Below are 14,581 nucleotides of genomic sequence, written 5' to 3'. Positions count from 1 at the left end.
TAAAACCACACTGAATTTCAACATGTAATTGTGACATAATGGAATCATCTCCAGTCATGGTGAAGTAAATATTATACAAACTTTAGTTTGAAACATAATTTACGCTAACTTGAAGCCTAACATTGTTCGAAGCACTTGTGTGCACAGGGTATGGAGCAGGTTAAACTCTTTCTATTCTTTGTAGGGGGTAGCAGCAGGGTCCCTAACATCATACCTGTTCCAGGGTCTGTAAATTGTGTGAGTGGTCCAGATCACAATCTTTGCAACTTTTAATTGGATTTGGTTAAGGTATTTTTTCCTAATGAATCATTTAGATGAAAAAGCTATCACTGGACCCGATGGTCCTGACCAACTACCACTCAGTATCGAATTTAGTGTTCCTAAGTCCTTACGTTGGTTGAGAGAGCAGTGGCTGAACAACTCCAGGTTTTCCTGGATGACGCTTCCATCCTTGACTCCTTCCAGTCTGACTTCCGCCCTGGCTATGGGACGGAGACAGCCCTGGTCACCCTTACAGATGACCTCCGTAGACACCTGGACTGACTACGGGTACGGCGGGTCAGCGCTGCTGTTGTTATTAGACATGGTGTCAGTGTTTGACATGGTCGACTATGATCTTACGACTCACCACCTTGCCGACGTAGGAGTTCAGGGGACTGCCTTGAAATGGTTTTCTTCCTTTCTCCATGGTCGGGACAGACGGTGGCGCTTGGCAAGAGGGTCTCCCCACGGTATCCGCTAGAATGTGGAGTGCTGCAGGGGGCCATCCTCTCGCCAATGTTGTTTAAAATCTATATGCCCCCTTGCCCAGTTAGTCTGGAGTTATGGGCTGGGTTGTCACCAATATGCTGATGACACCCAGCTCTGTCTGTTAATGGACGGCCATCCGTCTTCTGTTCCTGAAACGCTGGGTGAGGCCTTGGAAGCTGTGGCTGGATGGCTGTGGCAGAGTTGGCTGAAGTTAAATCCATCGAAGATGGAGGTACTCTACTTGGGTCGAGGGGACATGGATGTGGGCACCAGGCTTCCCACACTGGAAGGGGCACCTTTGGTGCCAGCCCAAACAGTGAGAAGCCTGGGAGTAACACTGGATGCCTCTTTGTCTATGGAGGCCCAGGTTGCCGCAGTTGCCAGATCTGCTGAAGCCATATCTTCCCCCCAAGACCTAGCTACAATGATCCATGCAATGGTCACCTCCAGGCTTGATTACTGCAATTCGCTCTATGCAGGCTCACCCCTGAGACTGATCCAGAAATTACAGCTGGTACAAAATGCAGTGGCACGCCTGCTGACATTGACGCCTGTGCAGGCTAACGTTCGGCATGTGCTTTGCCAGCTGCATTGGTTACCAGTTGAATACTGGATCCGCTTCAAGGTGTTGGTAATAACCTTCAAAGCCTTATATGGCCCAGGACCAACATATCTAAGGAACCCTCTTCCTGTATACGCCTCGAAGAGCTTTACGCTCTAGTAATCAACATCTCCTGGTGGTCCCTGGCCCAAAAGACGTCTGTCTGGCCTCAACCAGGGCCAAGGCCTTTTTTGCCCTGGCCCCCACCTGGTGGAACATGCTCCCCTTGAGATCAGGGCCCTGTGGGATCTTACTCAGTTCTGCAGGGCCTGCAAGACGGAGCTGTTCCGCCAGGCTTTTGGTTGAGGCAGCGAACGTCCACATATGGCCTCCCTGAGGTTGCTGTCTCCTACCTACTGGCCACCCATCTACCAGTAACCGGCCATATCCATCAGTATTAATGGGTTGGAATTTTCACCAGCAGCTATAACTACTGATTTTAAATGTTTATAATGTAAACGTTTTATTGTGTTTTAAACCTTACTGTATTATTTAAGATTATGTGACCCACCCTGAGCCTGCTCACGGGATGGGCGGGATACAGATTAAATAGATGGATTTTTTCCTAATGAATCATTGACAATCTGAAAATTTTGCCTACTTTGGAGACTACTACTGTTATGGAAGCTTTGGAATATTACCTTGTACCATGTAAACATGGAACTGCCTCTGGATCAAACATTCCCTCCCAAGCACCATGAACATTACCTAATATGGCTGCCTAGAGTCTGCGGCATAACACTAGATGAAGATGGGAAGCATGAATAAAAGGAAAGAATTGAGCACTGTTGCTAGTGATCACATTTTCAGTGCCTATGGACATTTTCAATACCTATGGCTATAGTAGGATCAGATTCCACAAAATTATATCTTTTATTTTTATCCTGGCTTTCCTTCAAGCAGCTCAGGGTACATATATGGCTCTCCTTTTCCTAACAACTCTCTAAAGTAAGGCCCCGGTCACACGGGCAGGAAACTGCAGAGGAGAAGCGTGGCTGTTTGCCCTGGGGCAAACTACTGCGCAGTTACGTGATCAGACCTCCTGTGGAGGTACCGTGGAGGTTCCATGGCAAGGGAGAGGTGCCGATCACAGGACAAGCCGGCACACAACGAAGAAGCGCGCGCCGCGGCAAACTGTTTTTTATTTTTGTGTACATGACAAATGCTCATGCTCCGTTGGGTGCGCATGCGCATCCACAGAGACTTGGACAAAAAAAGAACACCTTATTTGCAAGGGGACATGGGCGGGCGCCGGATGCCACCGGAAACGCGATCAGACGCCCACCCTTGCCCCGCAGTTTCCGGAAACTAGTACCTCCAAGGTACTAGTTTTTTGCCACGCAGTTTCGGCTGGAAGCCTTGGTTGAGCCACGGGAGTGCTACGCTTCCCAGATGTGCTGGTGAGATTGCGCCCGGAAACTCCGGCTGTTTTCCGTCTCACTTGTGTGGCTTCTGTTACGTGTGACCGCAGCCTAAGTTAGGCTGAGACAGTGAGTGACTGGCCCATATCACCTAGTGGTGGGGAAGGGGGATTTGAACCTGTGTCTTCTTGTTCCTTGTCCAGTACTCTAACAAAGGTCAGCTTCTCTGTGCAGAATATTATTTTTTCCTTTATTACAAAGAATATGCAGCTGTAACAATATGTCACACATAAAGATAATTAAATGATGTGTTACTATTCTCTATTAACCTTCTATGCTTACTTACATTAAATATGGTCAGTGTTATTCTAGCTGGCATTTTTCAGCACTTACTACTACTTCTTGTTTATCCTGTAAGTACAGCATTGCTGAATGGTAGAATTCAGAATTTTAGTACCTAGTATATAGAAAGTGAGTTTTTACTATTCATGCTTACATTGCAAATTTGGCATTTGGAACTGCAGTATTCTACCTGGTTTCCTTGAATGAAATTGTAATGATGATTTGTGTAGCAGTACTATGCCTGGATTTAGCTTCTATCATGGATCACACCAGCAATCATGCCTGGATCCAGCTCAGCTGAGACTCTTCTACCCAAGAAACATTTGTATTGAATTTTAATGTCATTTGCATTGACTTTTTATTTCTGCTGCTCCTTTGGGAGCCAGTTTTGGCTGAAAAAATGATTAAAGGGAATGGCTGCAACCAGCTTCTGGATCAGCAGCCATTACTCAGTGCTTGTTGTCTCCCTGCTCAAAATTTGAATATTTTTACCCTTTCCAATACAAAAAGAAATATTTTGAAAGATGGGGCCTAAAGGTGGTAAGAAGGGGAAACAGAAAGGAGAAAGTGTTTTGCGTTTGAGTTCTTCCCAGCTGCAGATGCACCATCCACCTCATCTGTAATGCTGGGGAGGGGTGAGCTAATGGCTGAAGAGAGCCTGCTTACTACAAATTTTTTAATGCAGGCGCTACTCAAACAACATCACGAACTGAGAAACAACATTACAGAAATGCTGAAACCAGTGTTTCAACATGGATGAGTTAGAATAGCTTCATAAACAGACAAACCAAAAGGTAGAGAAAGCTCTCAAGAAAGTTACTGAGCTTGAGAGTCAAATTACCTGCGAGAACATCAGATGCTTGGGCATGGGAACGTATTTTGTCTTTGGATTATCAGTCGTGAGTTGTCTCTAAAGTTCAGGGGGTTTAAATCAAACGTTGAAGCTGGAACAGAGCTGAATATATTTATGATGAATTGGCAGATGAGGAAAGGAATTGAGTTGCACAGGGCACATGGAAGTTGGAGGAGCGTAAGGTGTAAAAGGGGAATGGCTGGCACGTGGAAAGGCAGGGCGAAATAGGCGACCAGGAAAGGGAGTGGCGCAGCTACCCTCATGACCTAGGCTAGTGGTACCTGAGTGGAAGTACCCAAATAAAAGTCAAGTTAACAAGTTGCAACTGCCTCTGTGTGAGTAATTGTGGGGAAGTATGGATAGTCGACACTGCCCTGTTTGCTGAGGCCACTCATGATGGGATTAGAGTTACCCCAAGGTGGTGTGGAAAGCAACTTTTAGGCTACATAGGGGTTCTTCAACCAAAAGATAAGTAACAGTGGATGATTTCATGAAAGACAGCATGGACACCAGTACTGGTCTTTCATTCTGTGCAAGTGTGAACAAATATTGGCCATGTTCTCATATATGGTATCACTGTGAGTGTAGGGCAGCTTCTCTGCCCTCTTGGTATAGTAGTTAAAGTGTTGGACCAGGATGTGGGAGACCCAGGTTTGAATCCCCACTCTGCCGTGAAGCTTGCTGGGTAAACTTATGTCAGTCACGCTCTCAACCTCACCAGGGTTTTTGTGAGGGTAGAATTGAGGCAGGGAGACTAATGTATGCCACCCCAAGCTCTTTGGGGGAAGGCAGGATACAAGAGTACTAAATAAATATGCCGAACATGTCAGGCCACATAAATTGATAGTATAGACTAAAATCCTACCTAACTCACAGGGATTCATTCCCAGGCAGATGTGCAGGGGTTCCTCATCAAATGAAAGTGTGTGGAAAGGGTTTCTTATAGTAGGAAACTTGAAAAACACTGCAATTAAAACTTTACAAAAGGGCAACCCAAAGAAGACTTTTGTTACAAGTTTTCACATCAAAATACTGGCAAGTAGGAATAAACTTAGCATCACATGTAAATAATTGGTAGAATCTGTCCTGTGTCCTTATGTAGCTGATAGATTTACAAGAATACAAAATTATGGCAGATGGTGTATCTGAGAACCAAACTGATGATTCCTTTTCTCTATGGAAGAGAACTGTTTAATAGCAGGTTCCACTGATACATCTATGTGTTTAAATATTAGTATATATCTATCAATTCTAGGTGCAAAACATCTCAATACTATAATAACTATATGATGCAATAAGAGAATAAAATGAAACACAAGAAATACTTACTCATATCAAAATTATCCAGTGTGTTTTATTTCAGATAACAGCCAAGAAATCTGACTTTGACTCATTATGGCTTTCTTCTAATGTAAAGGCTGCATATACCTACAGTTAAATTCCATCAACCATAGAGTATCTGCCAAATACTGCTTCAGATTAGCAGCAGAATGTTGGAACATTGTCAGGCTGATTATACAGGAGATACATTTTTAAAGTTTTGATTTAGAATATTTTATATTTTATATGAAAACATACAAATTATTCTTTTATACATATGCTACATATAAAACTTACTGTTGTAACTAGTGATGGTATCTTTGATTGGTTAATTATGCTTTGCATAATGGGAAGACGCAGTCATGGCATCAGCAGAAATAATAGCAATCTTTTTCTTGAAGGATAAAAATCTTAATTAAAATAATCAAGCAACCCCCCCCCCCACTTAAAGATACAAAGATCAGGTTTCAAAGTACATTCATAAAACAAAGAAAAATTTCTCCCTGAGATTACCAGTGTTGGTTACATTGTGGTAATCTTGGAATTAACAACAACATCAACAGAAGTATGTAAACCAGATTTATCAGCATATTACATCTTTTCTGCCAGAGTACTTGCACAACTGTAAGACAGGTGTAATAGAGTGGAAAATCAGGCTCACTCTCTATATGAAAAAGGTCATGTGGTCCCTGGGTTAATTTCATTGTGGAAAAAGAAACATTGTTTTTAATAAATTAAGTATGCTGGAGCTTTAATGAAAGATTTACATGCTTTATTATGCATAATTAGTTTAGCACTATTTTTTTAAAGCCTGAGTTTTGCCCAAAGGATGATTATGTCCTCAAAATACAGATTTCCATAAATGATATTTCATGTATACAGTAATACACAGTTTAGTACCCCAAATGTTCTAAAGAGCTTTGTCTTTATAGGTTATAAAACATTTATGACAAAAGTTGTGATGAAATTCAACATTAAAATATATAATCATAATTACTAGAGGGCAGATCTGTTGTAGACAAGAAATAAAGATGCCATTTTTGTTACTATGGTTTAAACAAAATTCACTCAGCTCTAAAGGCCACCAGCTATGCTACTATAGACTTATTTATTTTGCATTCTTCACCACTTTTAGAATGAACACAATTTTCAAAGTTTCTACAAGATAACTAAATAAAAACAGAAGGGTTTGAACATATCTTGCAACAGTCTGCTTTTTTAAAATAAAAAAAAACTGTAGACAGTTTATTTTGATATACAATAAACCATGCAATTAATTGCATTTCAGAAGGGAGATAGGAGTGGGAAAGCCTTTCCTGAAACCAAAGAAAATACATATTTATAGGAAAAGGGGGGAAGCATTAAGTTTCTTCTATGAAAATTTATTATGCAGTAATTACAAAGTTTAAAGACTCTTCCATTTTAAATAAAAATAAGTGTCATTAAGCATATTTGTTTACCATGTCAAGTGATTCCAACAAATATCACGTAAAATACAGTGCATTTTCAAATCAGAGACAAATACTTTCTCATTCACAGTGTTTGACATATTACAGGAAAGCTTGTTCACGTAAGGGTTTAGTTTAAGGTCATGCTCTTATGAACATTCCACACCACGCTGTGCCACACACATAAATAATCTCTCAGAATGTGAAGTAACGGGCAAACCATTCCTGGCGCTGGGGATCTGGTGAAGCCACTGGAGAAGCTTCAGTCTGAAGAGGGCTAAATTCATAAAGAGAAAAGACAAATTTAACCTGCAACCGAAAGTGAAAATGCAAAAGGCCTGGAAAAAGCACAGAGAAGCCAAAGCATTGCACACATTGTTCATGAATCTAGAATTGCACCTAACTATTATATGGTGTAGCTTAATGTCCTTTTTTTTCTACCTCCAATCATCCACTCCATTAGAGAGCATCAGCAGTACAGACTAAGCCATATGATAAGGTGAAAAAATAGTATTTTGAAGAAAAAAATGAATGGGGTTGCTGCTTTTGTAAAAAAAAATAGCACTGGATTTTTTGAAGATCCTCTTTTAGCATCCTTTTCTTCTGGTCAAGTTAGTTGTCAGAATTATGATTGCAAGCATCATATTCTTAAAAGACATGCTGAATAGACTGGTGAGTAATGGAGCAATGACAGTTGAAATCTTATAAAACTCAAACTGAATTATAGTTTCATGCACATGGGATGGATACATTATATCAGGGAACTCAATGCAGAGCAAGCACACTTTTAACCCACAAATGTAATTCCCAAGCAAACTTTGATGGAATTATTTTTCTATATAAACTTTAATGCTTTAGTAAAATTACATTCTTTGGTTACAAAAATTTAGAAAACAATCCCTACCAGAAATTTTGGCAATACAAGGCACGAAATAATTCGCAATGGAAACTCCAGCGTCACAATCCACGAATTCATGCACATGCATGTTAATAATGCCTGAGCATATACATGCATATCACATGCACAGGGAAAAATAAGGAACATTAAACATTTAAAGAAACTGTATTTTGCCTTTACAAATAAAACTTATTTACTTTATAACCTCATTACACCTCCCATCTCCCAACTGTATTTTACAAATAGCATCAAAGTAGAATTATGAAGTAAGGTGGACAGAGCTTTTATTCTCTCCAAAACAAAAAAAAAGTATTAATTTGTTTTCAGTTACCTAAAATTGAAAAAAAATTGAGTGTTTTAATGCTGAAGCATTAAACATCTAATGCATGCATATATCCCCATGAATTCTAAGCTTACTTTAAATAATTTATCTGAGGTAAGGAAAGGGAGTAAATGAATGCACATTCATCACACATAAAACAGTTTTGTTGGGTAAGAAACACCATCAAACAATAATAAGTTTTAATAAGGGGTTACAACATTTGCTTAAAGGAGAGCTAGTAATAACAAACATTTAAAACAATTGTTCATAAATGTAAACAATTGAAACCACATGAACCAGATAGTATAGCTCCTTACAATTTAAAAGAAGGATTCGAGTCTTAATAGGCAGGAAAAATTCACATTTCAACGGGTTTTGCAATAAAAAGGAATACTGTAAAGAGGTTTAAAATATAGTATGAAAATTAAAATCCCACAATAAAATTTATACTCCTGAGCTGTTCTTAAGACATGTGTGGTTCAGCTAAAAAGAAACTGAATTTTTTTTCCATGTTAGGGGGGACAAACTGGTGAGGCAGTGCTCACCTCAAAAACGTCTTGGGCTCTTTGGGTGGTATTGGCTGTGGAAGTGGTCTGCTGCTGTTGAACTCAATATCGTGGATGGGTGAATTAGGAATAGGGTCCAGACGGTTAGGATGTCCATTGCCCACTCCACTAGATTCCAGAGCACTTAGATTGGGGACACTCACAAACCTGTTTGCTGATTTATCATTCTTCTTCTTTTGCTGCATTAAAAATAACAAATGTAAGGAAGGGCTCATACATTAGTACAGATGAGGAAACTGCTTGTGTGTGTGTGTGTTTTCTTATATCTGGTAGTAAGGGTTAAGGTGTTTTTTTTTATTTACTTTTGCTGAAATTACAGCATTTTCTAGAGAAAGGAGAAATTTGCCTCCTTAGCTTTAAAATATAATAGCAGTTTTAAACTATTTACAGATTATTACTTCTGAAAAGCCAAGGAGCTACTTCCCCATTAACCCCATTGGCAGAATGATACCAGCCTTGGTAGCATGACAACCATACAAATGTAATGGGTCTTATGTGGAGATGGAGGGAGCAAGTTAATTCCAAGTCTAATTGCAGCTGTTGCCCCATCCCATATAATGTTGTGAGGTGATAAAATTTACTAGATTGCAACCAACTTCTGGTGAAGTAAATTTCACTCCTAAGAGAGATTTAAAAGAACAAGGAAGGACATTCCCCCAAAATAGTTAAACCTGATTTAACCCTTCATTTTCATTTAATTTATTTCTCTGATTTAAACAATTCTGCTGTAAAACCGTTTTTAATTTGTTCAGTGCAGTACAGGTTGCCACAGTGGCTTCTGAGGCAAAGCCTTAGATCACATATTTTGCCAGAGTAGCAATGAATTATTGTACTGGATCAGTGGTGCGAACCTCTTTCCTCCAGTCTCCCGTATGACATGAAGCCTTCCAACCCATGCAGTGTCCAGGCCATGTCATTCTTCCTGCTCAAAAGGGATGTGGAATTTGCATGAATTTATATAGAATGACTATTTCACAGTGGAGTTTAACTGCATGGAGAAGAGGCTTATGTCACTTCACCATCCTCATACTGTTTCAGCATCCCCCCGGACTGATTGTACAACTCTAGGTCAACTGCATCAAGTTGGGCAGAGAGCAGAACAGTGTTGGTGAAATAAGCATCATTTAGATTTGCATTGAACATTTCTACTTAGTGTTTTAAAAAAGCAGAAAATATTTTGCTACTTTCCTCAGCACAGGTGGCAGAGGTATCATCTAAATCAGAGGTGTCGAACTCATTTGTAATGAGGGCTGGATCTGACATAAATGCCACTTTGTCGGGCCGGGCCATGTGTGCCATAAATGTAATGTCAGGTAATGGAGATACAAACTTTATAAAGGACAGCGGCTGGTAAGTTCTGAGTTCATGTGTCCTCACTGTAAAATCCCATGGGCTGGGGGGGGGGGCATTGCAGAGGAAAACCTGCGTGGGCAGGCTGGAGAGCCAGTGGTGCAGTGCTGGGCAGAAGGGGAATGGGAAGACAACTAACCCCTCCACTTGTGGAACTGGGGGTAGGTGGCCAAGGTGCGAGGCTATGTACACAGCAGGACCCAGGCCAAGCAAAGCCCGATAAGCCAGAGATGCAGCAGTGACCACCTCCAGCCAAGGCCACCAGGTGATCCATGGTGGGGCGATGCTGGGGTTCAAGCCAGAGATCATCGGGAAGCTGTGCCAGTGGCAGCTGTCCCAGGCTGAAGGCCACCAAAATGTCTGATGGGGGAGCAGGCACTGCACACAAAAGGCTGTGTGTGTTGCAGAGGCCCCAGGCCAACCAGTGATCAATATAGCTAGAGATCACTGGCACTGCCCTCACATGAGGTGGCGGCCAAGTACGGCTGAAGGCCGCCGGGTGTTCCATGGGGGAGGGAGACCCGGCTGCTGAGTTGCATGCTTGGTGGCAGGATTAGGCCCCTGATGTGTAGAACTGCCAAAGAATGCCCCCCCCATGGGCCGAAGCATAGCTACCACACAGGGAAGTACAAATACGGTGATGGTTATGGCTACCAGCAGGCCCCAGCAGAGAATCGTCTTTGCCCCCGCCCCCCTGTGCAAATGTCGATCCCTCAGGCCATCCGGACAGCATTTCCAGAGCTTCAGGCCAAGCAGAGAAGTGTGCAACCTCGCCTTGGAACCCTAAGCTGGCATGAATGTGGCTACGGTAGCTCCCCAACTTACCAGTGAGGCTGCCACTGAAGCGAAGGAGTTCTGCTTGAGTGCTGCAGACAAGGTTGTTCTGCTGTACTGAAGCCACAATCGGAGTGGCTCCACCCACTGGCCCCCCTGAGCAGCTTCCTACTCCATCACACCAGTTGCTCACGTGCCGGATAAGAACCCTGGATGGGCCGGTTTCAGCCCCTGGGCCTTATGTTTGCTACCCCTGTTGCCAAACATCATCTCATTAATATTCCCAGACCAATTGTACTAGCACTTTACATCATCTGGATTGTTCTTAGACGGTTTTATAATTGTTTTAATGGTTATTTATGTGTTTTAATTTGTGTAAGCCGCCCTGAGCCTGCTTCAGTGGGGAAGGCGGGATATAAATTTGATAGATAAATAAATAAAACCTTGGTGGTCCAACAGCCATGAATTTTGAGACCATACCCTGGACTTGCATCTTCAGGCTGATTATAAGAACTGGTGGTTATCAAGGAATTTATGACCCATGGTGTATAACTGAAGGACTATAAATGGCTCAGGGGCTGTTGAGTTTGATAATCCTCATCTGGTATTTTATTGATCCTGTTTTTAAAAAACAGGATTTATCTTAAATGTTTCATTTTTCCTCTGGATTGACAAGCACAGGTTGCTCACTACCCTGTGTGGAAAAATGGAACTGAAATCTTTTATACAAGTTCTATTACCTTCTCCCAGTATTAGTTTTAGGGTACCATAATTTCAGCTTTTTGCCAGGAGGTATAAAAATCATAGCTCTTTCCACTAGATGGCATATGTGAATCTCTGCTTCAAAGTGAAGTATCCTTTCTTTCAGTGAGACTCAGAGAAAGATGAGCTGGTGGTATCACTGATGATAAGCCAAAAATACACTTTCCATATGTGGGCATGCTAGAGGTGGGGAAGAGGCACTTGGATCCTGTATTAACACCTTTGTAGTAATGGCACATTCCTTGCACAATACAGAGATCATTTAGAAATGCTCTAAGAGACCAAGCTGCAGAAAAGACTAACAAATGGAGAGATTAGAGAGGAGCTTCTCAAAAGTTTGCAGTAAATGGGCAGACTTATCTTATTTGAACTAAATCTTAACAAGCTCTGAAAAGAAGTAGGGTAGCTTAGTACTACTTGTAATTAATTTGAATAATGTGGATTACAGTCGAGTTGGATCTTGAGCAAATTTGTATATGGAATATTATCAACATCTTCATAAGCGTAATTAATATTGTAATACATACCTTCACCAGAGGATTAATAACACCAACATTAGGACTTGCATTAAATACTTTGTTGAAATTAGTCTCCCTATTGACTAGTTCCAGTTGATAGAACTTCTTGTCATCCTGGTAAAGAATAAACAATAAAACTATTTATGTATGTATTTATTTTATTCATACCCCACACTTCTCCCCAGTGGGGACCCAAGGCAGCTTACTTCATGGGCTAAAGTACTGGATTCATATTGAAGCCCCAAAACCCAAGAACATCATGACATATAAGTGTTCTATTATAAAATTGTGCAATAACTATAAACAAGACCAGTGAAAAAATAACAAAGCTATAAATCTAAGCTAAGCACATTTTCAAGCATTAGTTTATGATCCAGATGCCACCCATCAAGACTGAGTCCAGTAGGGTTTCAAAATTTGAAGTCCAAGACAAGGGACTTCCGTCAGCCTGACCCACCCATAATCAAGAAATGTCCCAATGTCAGATATAATCCAGACACAGGACAAAACTAGAATGAAAGATCTTTCCCTTATGTTCATCAACCCCTGTTGGTCTGATTCTAGATGACCAATCAAATGTCCAGCAAATAATATAACTTGACCAGTCAGGTATATGGCTAACCAGGTGACTCAATCAATCAAGTAGGGTTACCAGGTCTCCCCGGTGCGTGGAGTATCCCCCTATTTCCAGTGCTCCACCCTGGCACTGGCCAGCTGGCTGGCGGGGGAAAGTTACCGCTCCAAATGCAGCATTCCTACATCACCTGGAAGTGATATAGGCATGTTGGTAACGTCGGCCGGTGGTGCTCTGGTTTAGCTTCAAACCATAGAATTTTGCCCAAAACCAGAGCATCACCCCCAACATCATCGATGTGCTTCTTTCCTTCCCTCTCCTCTCCTGGAGCATCCCGGTAAGTCCCGTGCTGGCTTGTCATTCAGACCTGGCAACTCTAGAATCAAGTGAGTTTTCCAATTAGACCACACGCTCTGCAGCTGCATTGGGTCCAATTAAGCAAACACCTTCTCTCACCCATGGACTCAGACCCTAAGGAGAGGGAACGTATCCTAGGTTCTTGTGGGCTTGTAACTTCCAGGCCTAATGTCTGACCAACACCTGGGTTCCTCCCATCTCCCTTATCTGACTCTTTGAAGTTACATTCAGCTACAAAGTACCCAAGTACTCAGAGAGAGATGCAAGGATGGCACTTTCCCCCCCCCCCCTTCTTGAACCATTGTTTGAATTTAACATGAAACTGCCTCAAGAACCAGTTTCTTGATGGCTAAAGGTTGAGCAGTCTCCTGAGTCTGAAGAGGAGTAATCCAAGTACTAGTCAATTACTCTTTCAAGTGCTGATGACAGCAAGAGGCCATTCCTCTGCAAAAATTATAATGACAGAGGAGAATCACCTGCCTTTTAGACAGAGGGGAGGGGATCAGCCAGATTTTTAAAATTAAGATTGTAAAGTTGTGTTGTTCTTATCCAGCATTATTTATGTCCATTTTTAAGAGAATTGCCTGCCTTCTGGACAGAGGGGAATGGATTGTTGAAGGAGAATTTTTTTTTTTAGGTTGTAAATTGTGTTATTCCTATCCAGCATTATTCATGCTTGTGGGTTTAAACCCCCCCCCCCCGCAAGAGAATCACCTAGCTGTATCGAGTAGGGAGGGGATTGTTGGAAGTTTCTGCAAATATGTGTGTGTTTTTAAAACATTATTTAAAAAATACTGCATTATTTTTATGCAGCATTGCCTAAAAACCAAACAGAACTAAAATAAGGTGGATGGAGAATCCTGATGGTCACATGACAACGCAGTGGGATGGGTGGGGAGGGGGTCTTCAACATACTTCAGGTGTGAAAGGGAAAGCATGGCTAAAAATAGATTACTCTAGGCTGTGTCATGGTACCCACCAACATCTTTTCTGGTGCCCACCAAGTGTTTTTAAAAAGTGGGCAGGGCCAGCAGTGGCTGTTGCCCTGCAGGGCTTCTGGGTTGTCACTGAAGAGTTGATTGGCTGTGTAGATTATTTAAAGTGCTGCTGTGGCAGCCATTTTCTGGCTGGCTCCTTCTTCTGTGGCAGTCATTTTGCGGCAGTCATTATGTGGCTGTGCCCACCATACTATGACAGAATTCCATAGGTGCCCACAGGCTAGAAAAGGCTGAGTACCCCTGCTCTAGTAAGTCTATGTTCTATTAAAATTTTCACTTTAACATCTCGTTAACAGATCTTTTTTTTGCAGGAGATTAGCCTTTGGCATGCTCATATGTGAAAATACCATCAAACTGTCTTACAATCAGTTTCTTTATTAGCTGATCCCTCTCAGCAATCAGGTCTTTCAATTCGGCAATAAGCTGCAAGTCTTCTGGTCTGGATTCTCGGTTTTGATATTTTTCTTCCATTTCTTCTAAACTTTATAGGAGACAAAAACATCAACTATGGGTTTATAATAAACCAATTGATCTATAATTTTGTGATATTATATGATCAAATAAATTTAATGAAGGGACAAATAATGGTTGTGATGCAGCCTCCTACATACAAAAATGGCTCTCGCTTTGTTGACTATGAAAAATGTAATCTCTCATAACCAACAATAGGATTTATTAAAATACCTGCGCCTCTGAGCTGCAGGCAACATTCACTACTTCAATAAAGATAAAACAATTTGAAAGATAGTATCGGACTACTCTACGTTTTGTCTTGAGAAACGGTTTA

General features: G+C 41.5%; 1 long non-coding RNA gene across 1 annotated transcript; it reads right to left on the bottom strand.

Annotated features, from left to right (window-relative positions):
* Positions 1 to 6,673: 6,673 nt before the first annotated feature.
* LOC107108620 lies at positions 6,674 to 14,229 on the bottom strand. The gene is made up of 4 exons (XR_001482446.1): positions 14,158 to 14,229; positions 11,875 to 11,979; positions 8,441 to 8,640; positions 6,674 to 6,952 (listed from the first exon to the last, which is right to left on the bottom strand). It is a non-coding gene; the product is annotated as an uncharacterized LOC107108620 (long non-coding RNA).
* Between the last annotated feature and the right edge of the window lie 352 nt (positions 14,230 to 14,581).

The sequence above is a fragment of the Gekko japonicus genome, unplaced genomic scaffold (genome assembly GCF_001447785.1).
Source record: "Gekko japonicus isolate JY-2015 unplaced genomic scaffold, Gekko_japonicus_V1.1 scaffold50, whole genome shotgun sequence".
In the NCBI taxonomy this organism is placed as follows: Eukaryota; Metazoa; Chordata; class Lepidosauria; order Squamata; family Gekkonidae; genus Gekko; species Gekko japonicus.
This window is presented reverse-complemented; position numbering and strand designations above follow the sequence as displayed.